Raw genomic sequence first — 7,772 nt, forward strand, 5'->3', positions numbered from 1 at the left:
TCTTTATATATATATTAAGAAAAAAGGTCCTCCTAGTACCAACTCGAGGTACTACACTTTATGTCACTTTCCACACTTTCTCTGCTACTCCTTTTATTTAGCAAATTTTCTGTCATCTGGAGTCCCTTTTATTCCACAGATTTTTGTCTTGATAACAAGACTATTATGTGACACCTTATCAAATACGTTTTTGAAGACCACAAATACTAGGAAGGAGATTGAAAATTCTATTGAACTGCTCAATCAAATGATCTGAACAACAATTTTCAGATCAAACGACTGGATGCTGATTGGTGACTTTCGAAGAGGAAAGTCATCAGTGGGTCGGAGATGGAGAGAGTCAACAACTTCAAGTCTCTGTGTGTCCATATCTCTAAAAATCTGTTCTGGATGGGAACATTGATGAAAACACAAAGAAAGCCCATCAACGCTTCCACTTCCTGAGCAGATGGCAGTGATTTGGTTTATCGACAAATACTCTCTTAAACTTCTACAGGTGTATGGTAGAGAGCATACTCACTGGTAGCATCACGGCCTGTTCAGCAACTCGAATGCCCAGGAATGGAGGAGGTTGTACAGTCTATCACACTTACTGACCTCCACATCCTTAAAAGGATTTATAGGAGGCAATTGCTCAAAAAGGCAGTCATTATCAACAAAGGCTACATCATCCAAACCATGCTCTCATTTCACCCCTACCATCGGGAAGAAGTTACATGTCTAAAAATCTTGGCCACCAGGTTCAGGAATAGCTACTTCCCAATAACCATCAGCCTCTTGAACTCCACACCACGTTGACCTCAGCTATGATCTTCTGCGGACAGTCTTTAATTGCACTAGGACTGCAGGGTATGTTTGAACCGGTAATGTGGTTATTTATTTATTGAATTTTATTTTTATTATATATAATCTCTGTGTGTTGCATTTACAGGCCTTTTATACTGTTGCAAGTAACAATTTCATTGTTCTATTGTCAGTACATATGACAATTAAACACTCTTGACATTACATTGACTTTTTGCAAATTGACTTTCTCCGTTACTTCACCAAAAAGTTTGTGAATAGATGGTAATAATCATCTTCTTCAACCATGCAGTAAGGTAAAGTTTTATTGCTCAGCTTGGTACAACTGAATGGCTTATCAGATCATTTGATTGAGCAGTTAAAGGTCAATTTATGGCTCTGGACCCAGAATGGTTCCAATGATTCCAAATTGGATTTGCTTCACTAAAGAAACATGAACAACCCAGATGAGCTTTTGCAACAACCTGGTAGTTTATGGTCACTATTATTGCTGCTAATCTTTTCTATTCAATTGAATTCAATTGAATTTAAATTCCCCAGCTGCCTTGGTGGGAATCAAGGTCTTCTATCTGGTTCTTTAGTCTAGGCTTTTCAATCATTAATCAAGTCATTTAAATGTTACAAAACTGCCCATCCAGTTTATAATTAGGCCCCAATGATCAGAATGCACCATTCAAGATATTCTTTGTCCTGGGGCAATGAGGACGAATTAAGACTAAACTGGCCAGAATGTAACAGGCTAATGGTTACAAAACACATCCCATCACATTCCTTATCAATTTGAAGTATGTCCCACAAAGATTCAGTAAATTTAGAGATACAGTGCGGAACCGGGCACTTCAGCTCACCGAGATCATGTAGAACAGCGATCATCTCATACACTAATGGGCCTGTCCCACTTAGACAATTTTTAAACGGTGACTGGAATGGCGACTGTCAGAGTGGAACACACACATCGCTTCCTTCACCAGTCCGTTATGCAGGTGGGGGACAGGGCAAGCGGGGGGAGCGCCGTCTGAGTGAAATTCACATGGTGCAAAGCCAATGTGATACAGACACACGCCGCGATGAACAGGAAGGTTGGTGCTGTAATTAAGACGGTGAAAGCACAGTGTACGGGAAGGGTCATGTAAGTCCTTCAAAGGAGAGGGGAAGAAGGGGGAGAGGGGGGGAGAGTGGAGGAGAATGGGGAAGAAGGAGGGAGAAGGAGTGAAGGCAACTTTTAAGAAGCCAGAGATACATGGCTGTGAAGCTTGGCGGACATTAACATTACTGGTCGGTTATCCTTGGTTCTGAAAACTACTGCTTACGTTTTTTTTCCAAATGAGCCAATGAAATTCACCGGTCAGCACCAGCTACAACCTATGAGAACCTTCGACTTCTTGGCAACTCACTAGGACCACCTGGCGACCCACCTACGGCACGAGAATTCTCGCTACTCTCCATGGCGGCTTCATTCTGGTCGCTGCTAATTTTTCAACACGTTGAAAAATTTACGGCAACCATAATGAGGCTGTGACTAGTTCCTAAAATACGTGAATTCCTCACAACCATGAAGGCGACTCCCCGGTAACCACCCGCAAACATGTGGCGACCTTGTGGCGACAACATAGTCTCCTGTAGTCGCCTTAAAAATCGCCTAAGTGGGACGGGCCCATTACACTATTCTACACACTGGGAACAATTTACAATTTACCAAAGCCAATTGGCCTACATCTTTGGAGTGTGGGAGGAAACCGGAGCACCCGGAGAAAACCTGCATGGTCACAGAGAGAAAATACAAACCCTGTACAGGCAGCACCTGGAGTCAGCACCTAACCCAAGTCTCTGGCGCTGTAACACAGCAGATCTACCACAGTGCCGCCCTGTTCTGAACCAGCATGTAGATAGTCCCTCTAGAGAAAGAGCAATACTGATTAATCATTATAAATTCAGCTGGGGAAATATCAGTGGGAGAGCATTTCAGAGATATTGTTCATCATAATGCTAAGTTTTATGGTTATTACGGGAAAGTAAAGGATAGATGAGAAATTAGAGGAAGTTGGGGAAAGGCTGATTTCAATACTATAAGACAGGAAATTCTAAAAGGGGTCTGGGAGCAACTAGTGACTAGTTGCAACTCGCAACCTGCAACAAGTGAGTTGAATGCGACTCGTGGGAGTATTTCAAAAATGAAATACAGAGAGCTGGTGAGCAAAGAGGCAAAGAGCCAAGGGACATAATTTGATAACTTAAATGAACACTTCTTGTCTGTATTCACTATGGAGAAAAATGTGTGGGTATAGAGTGCAAGAAGGGACGGGTGGAATTTCAGAACAAGGAAGTGGGTTTCTCCAGAGATGCCTCTTGACCCTTTGAGTTACTCCAGCACTTTGTCTCTTATTCAGAGCCATAATTAACGGCGATGGGAGACAGCAGGGAATGATTGGGGGTTGTTCATGTGATTATGAGTTTGTGACCAGCGGTATAACAAAAATGATCAGTACTAGGACTGTTGCAGTTTGTTGCATGCATTAACAATCTGAATGTGAATGTACGAGGCATGACCAGTAACTTCACAGATTACCTGAAGATTCATGTTTAAGAAAGAACTGCAGATGCTGGTAAATCGAAGGTAGACACAAAATGCTGGAGTACCTTAGCGGGTGAGGCAGCATCATTGGAGAGAAAGAATTGGCGACGTTTCGGGTAAAGGCCCTTTTTCAGACCCGACCCGAAACGTCGCCAATTCCTTCTCTCCAGAGAGACTGTCTCACCCGCTGAGTTACTCCAGTATTTTGTGTCTACCTAGAGATTCATGGTGCTTTAGTGAGGAGGATAGTCTTTGACAATTGATGAATATCAATGAATTGGTAAGAAGGTCGGAGAAATGTTTCTGAAAATAGTGAGATTGTACATTTTTGGAAGACCTAATTAGACTAGTGTATACTCAATAATGAATGGTAAGATTATAGGAAATCATAGTCATGGAGTTATACAGTATAGAACCAGGCCCATTGGCCCAACTTGCCCACACTATGTCCCAGTTACAATAGTCCCACCCACCTGCGTTTGGTCCATTTCTCTCCAAATCTGTCCTATCCATGTACCTGTCTAATTGCTTCTGAAACATTGGGATAGTCCCAGCCTCAACTACCTCCTCTGGCAGCTTGTTCCATACACCCACCACCCTTTGTGTGAAAAGGTTACCTCTCAGATTTCTATTAAATCTTTTCCCCTTCACCTATGTCCTCGGGTTCTTCATTCAACTACTCTGGGCAAGAGATTCTGTGCATCTAGGTACAGAGAACTGAAGATTCTTGGTGCCTATGTCAATGAATCTCTGAAGGCAGCAACAAGAGACGGTGCTTAAAAGGGCATAGAGGATATTTACCTTCTCTGGTTGAATATAGGTTACAAGATCGTGAGGTCAAGGTGCAACAATATCGCGACCCGAAACGTCACCCATTCCTTCTCTGTCTGTCCCACTGAGTTACACCAGCTTTTTGTGTCTAGTAACAGTATAAAACATTAGTTGGGCCACTACTGAGGACCATGTTCTGATTGCCGCACAATTAAGGGAGACGTGATTGCACTGGAGATGGTGCAGAAGAAATTCACCAGCAATGAGGAGAGACTAGATAGGATGGTTTTGTTTTCCTTGGAGCAGAGACAGGTGAGTGGTGACCTGAATGAAGTCTACAAAATTATGAAGTGCATAGAAGGGATAGATTGTGAGAATCGTTTCACTTGGCAACAATGACCATAACCAGACATCATAAGTTTAAGGTACTGGTAGAAGATTTGCACGTGATTTGAGGGTGATCTTTTTTCACCCAGATAGTGGTTGGCTTCTGGAGCACATTATCCAAGAGAGTGGTGAAGGCAAGTGCTCCAATAACATTTACAAAGCATTTAGATGAGCACGTAAAATACCATGGCACAGAATGCTTTGGGTCAAGTGCTAGTGCATGATTCTATGGCACGACGTTCTACAATAATCTAACAAACTCATCATAGTTAGTTTGACAGAAAATCTTGTTTGACAGCAATGGTAATTGTAGTGTTGACGATCTATTGGGTTAATTGTTAACCCATAATTGTAACATACAGAGAGGAACTGTTGCTTTGAAAATCACACCCATGCAGCCAATGGTTAAACATCCACTCATTTCTCAGGAGGGGATTCACGTGAGTTCTTCTCATTGCTGATGCGACGGATCATGGAAGCTCCCCTGGAGATGGGTACATAGGGTATTATCAAAGGTTTAAACTTCTAGCGAGCCAAGGCCATCCACACCTCAGCAGAAGTTGCAATCACTGTCGTACATAGCATTGTAAGGAATGCACATAGCAATCCGGCGGAAGTCCGCAGGAACCGGAGGATAGACATGTGTGGTGCTTCCGTTACCGTTCCCATTGGAAAGCAGCACCACTGCGTCGCTAATGTTTTCAACGAATGATGAATGAATTAAACTGATAAGGTACTCCAGTTGGATCAGGCCATTCAGAAACCAAGTGAATAAAGACTGCACAGCATCAAATCATGCACAGGAAAGGGGAAATCTCAGGATACCCACTGGCATCAAACAGGACACAGTACAAGACAAGCAGACAGAAAACCCCACTAGGGAGTGACCAGTGAACTGACAATGATAAGCACTAAATAATCATGCAAGTGCCAGCCAATGACTAATACACACCAACTACTTAACAACTACTTGATTAATTAAAGGTCAACAAAAATGCTGGAGAAACTCAGCGGGTGAGGCAGCATCTATGGAGCGAAGGAAATATGCGACGTTTCGGGCCGAGACCCTTCTTCAGACTGATGTGGGGAGGGGCGTGTTATTGCATTGAGATGTGAAAACTAGATTAACACACACAAATATATCATCTAGTATGCATCTTTCATCGTTTCAGTTATTAAACTTTTTTTATAATTTATATTTCCTTATGACATATGAGGCCAGTCCACCCATCAACAGTATTTTGTACTCTGTGCTTCACTCATTCTCCCTGTAGCCTGTCTCATCAACCACCATCCCTGATTCAATCACTCACCAGCACCGACTAATTTACAGTAGCTAATGATTCTATTAACATGCAAGTCTTTGGGACCTGAGAGATATTGCAGAAATCAGGGGAAATCTATGGAGTCACACAGAGAAGATATAAGCTCCATATCACATTGGAGATCAGGATGGAATTCAGCTCACTGGAGCTGCAGGACTTATTGAAACCTATTCAGGCTCTTTTTTCTGTGTCAGTAGGCCTGTCAGTTAAACAATTAGAGGGGATGGAATTAATAAAGTTTGTCCAGGAGAGATAAATACAGTGGGAGGTTAAGAAGGCATATGATGCCTGCCTTCATTAGCTGGGACATGGAATATAAAAGGCAAGAGGTTGGGACCTAGATAAAATATAACAGGCTACAGGCCAAGTTCTGGAAAATGGGGTTAGTACAGATATTTGCTTGATGGTTGGTTGGGATATTGGGCTGAATGGCCTTTCTCTGTGCTGAATGTCTATAATTTTATTATTCATAACTTAAATATACTGATTTTATATTCTGTGTGATGAGAGTGTTTGGCAGAAATTTAAATAAGGAAAGCAGCAAAGTCTCATAGATGGCAGACAGAAGCATTTTGAAAGGCAAATTTCAATTATTGAGATTTACTCCTATAATAGGAAGGTAAGGAGATGTTTAGTCAGAATATTTACCTATATTAGTGATTTCTGTTCATGATTAATGGTGGGATTTTTGTTGTTGTTTTTTTTTTAATATTTTATTTATTAGAAGTAAGTACAATACAGTGGTACCTTTTTTACAGGTTCCCAAAATTATGTTATCATAATACATTCTCTGTACAACTTCCTTTTTTTTAAAGAGAGAGATAAGAAAGAAAGAGATAGTAAAGAATAGAGGAAAGTCTAGTGTGTGTGAAAAAGAGAGAGAGAAGGAAATAGTAAAAAAAATAAGTGAGAAAGTGAAGCAGGAGGGAGATTATCCAATAGCCACAAGGAGATACTTTTTTTATATTCTTGATCATCTTTCACCAATACCTGAAACTTAAAATTTTTACGATACTGTTGCACCACATGAATCCAAGAAATCAATAAATGGAGACCAACTCTGTTGTGGCTGTTGATCTATTCTTTACTGCTTTATTACAAAGCACAAATTCCTTTCCCATGTCTCTTCAACCATCCTCTCTCCACTCTGATCAACTCCTAAATGAGAGACTAATCTAAAACCTAACATAGACATAAAATGCTGGAGTAACTCAGCAGGTCAGACAGCATCTCTGGAGAAAATAGATAGGTGATGTTTTCTGAAGAAGGGTTTCGGCCCGAAACATTGCCTATTTCTTTCGCTCCATAGATGCTGCTGCATCCGTTGAGTTTCTCCAGCATTTTTGTGTACCTTTTACTAAAACTTACTTGGAAATTGGAGAAATTATTCCAATATCAAAATATCGTAAACCTGGAGCTCAATGCTCTTAAGACAGTGGAATTGAGTGTAGACGTTAGGAGAGCTCCCCCCACTCACCATTAACAACACCACTGTCACATCTGTGGAGTCATTTAAATTCCTTGGAACCATCATCTCCAGGGACCTTAAATGGGAGGCTCCACAGTCAAAAAGGCCCAACTGAGGTTGGACCTCCTGCAGCAGATGAGAAAACACAATTTGCCACAGACAATGATGGTCCAGTTTTGTACTGCCATCATAGAATCTGTCCTCACCTTCTCCATCATGGTCTGATTTGGCTCAGCCACCAAGCACGACATACGGAGGCAGCAGCGCATCGTTTGGTCAGCCGAGAAGATTATTGGCCTCAACCTTTTCCTCCCCCCCCCCCCCCATCAACAAACTGTACACTGCAAGGGCCAGGAAGCGAGCGGGTAATATCATCTCTAACCCCTCTCACCTTAGCCACAAATGCTTTAAAGCACCTCCCTCTGGAAGGCAACTCCGGACTGAC

This window comes from Leucoraja erinacea, chromosome 7, assembly GCF_028641065.1.
Source record: "Leucoraja erinacea ecotype New England chromosome 7, Leri_hhj_1, whole genome shotgun sequence".
Lineage (NCBI taxonomy): Eukaryota > Metazoa > Chordata > Chondrichthyes > Rajiformes > Rajidae > Leucoraja > Leucoraja erinaceus.